The following is a 2,022-nucleotide window of genomic DNA, read 5'->3' as shown; positions in this document are numbered from 1 at the left end:
GGATTTAACCGCGCGCGCGGGGGGCGTGGGGCAGGGGCGGGGCCGAGCTAGGGGGTGCGGTGGGGGCCTAAGAGCCCAATGGGCACAGCGGGAGCACTGCCACCTCATGCCATTTCACAATCCCCCGGGATCAGGTGTCACTCTTGGCCCCGGTGGGAACCAGGAACCTAAGCAGCTTCCAGGCCAGGAGCAGCTCGACCAGCTGCAGCCGGACCCTTGTCCACTCCCCCCTCCTTTCCTCCCTCCTGGGGCCTGAGGGCAGGGTAGGGCCGCGGGAAGCCAGCGCAGTCCAAGCCCAGGGCTCCACTGGAGTCCTCCTGGAATGTCCAAGGCTGAGGGTTGGAGGGGGAAAGAGCAAGGCCACAGGGAGGCAAGAGACCTTGAGGATTAAGTGATTGGACTTGGGGTCAGATCCCTGTTTAAGGATTGGTGGTGGAGGGCTGGGTGGTACAGGCTGTAGAAATGGCGCCTGTCGGTGATAAATGAACCCATCTGACAAGGAACATGCCCGCGGAGGTGGAAGACTGTTAGCAGTTCCCAGCCATACTGGGTGCATTTCTATTGAGTCAACCACTCAATCGGGGTTGACTGCCACCAGGTACCATGCTCCTGCGCTCATGGATCTTCCCAGCAGCCTTTGACAAGAGGGTTATTCTTGCCAACTGGATATGATAAAGTGATGTACAGAGGTTTAGGACCGCCCCCCCTCACCAAGGTCCCATGCAAAGCTGTGCGGACAAGTCTATTTCACCCCAGATCTCTCCCTACAGGCCTTGTTTGGGGCCTTTTTTTCCCTCTCCATAGTAAATATTCGCCGGGTGTATACACACATGGGCACTTGGGATAGAGAAAGTAGTCCATAGGAATCACTGAGCTCTGGTGTCTAGGTTTGACACACCTCCATCACTTTCCACCCGAGGGTCTTCAAGTGACTTACTTCTCCATTCAGAACGACCATTTTGTCATCTATAACATAAACATTCATCTACAACATTAATGTGCCTGCCGTGGAACATGTATGTACTCCTGGTAGGTAAGTTCACACTGATTGACATAGGAACCCCAGGTCTGGCACACAATAGGTGCTACATAAGTGGCCTCTAGTGCTCAGTAACAGGTAAGGAGACTGTCTAGTACAGCCTCCCCTCCCCTCCCTCCACATCTATGGCTTCCATGATCTTGCATTCAACCAACATTGGATGAAAAACGCTTGGGAAAAAAAAAATGCACCTGTACTGAATGTGTACACACTTGTTTCTTTCCACTATTCCCTAAACAACACAGTATACACCGACTTCCATTGCATTTACATTCCAGTAGGTATTCTAAGCAATCTATACAGGATTTAGAGTGTATGTGAAATGCTCCCAGGCTATATACAAATATTGCTCCTTTTTATATGCAGGATTTGAGCATCTATGGGTGGATATACACAGGGATCCGGGATACTTAGGGACAACTGTATATACTGTTAGAATCCAGGGTGGTAAATGTCAAAATGGTTGCCAAGGGAGTTAGAAAGAAGTGCCTTCAAACATTTTTCTTGTTCCAGTAATCCGAGGTTCTGGAAACCCAGTGAAGTCTTTGCTGCTGGTGGCTAGAGGGGTCAGGAACAATGAAAATCAGGAGGACGGGTGAGTAGTTTGCTGATGTGGGTACAATGAGCCACCGTTCCCATGATGGGTGTCCATGAAAGAGTCTGAGAATGTCTCCCCCAGCTTCCCAGGCCCAGCCTCAGCCCTGGACACATGCCGTTGTAGGGAGGGGCCAGGACTATTTGCTCTGAGCTCAGAACAGTCAACAGCCATGAGGGCGAGAGCCAGGGGGAGACGCAGCCCTGGGCAAACTCCCGACACTCAGGGCACGGCAGAGGACACTGTGGTGAGCCCCTGGGTTCAGCCTGTGGCCCAGCAGGCTGCCGGCTGATTGTCCAGGACCTATCCAGCACCCCCTGGCCAGGAAACCGCCAGCCTCGCCCCTCCCACCTCTTCAGAGGCCCCCCCCCTTGCTGATTGGCTCACT

The sequence above is a fragment of the Marmota marmota genome, unplaced genomic scaffold (assembly GCF_001458135.2).
Source record: "Marmota marmota marmota unplaced genomic scaffold, marMar, whole genome shotgun sequence".
NCBI lineage: Eukaryota > Metazoa > Chordata > Mammalia > Rodentia > Sciuridae > Marmota > Marmota marmota.
Note: the sequence above shows the minus strand (reverse complement) of the source record.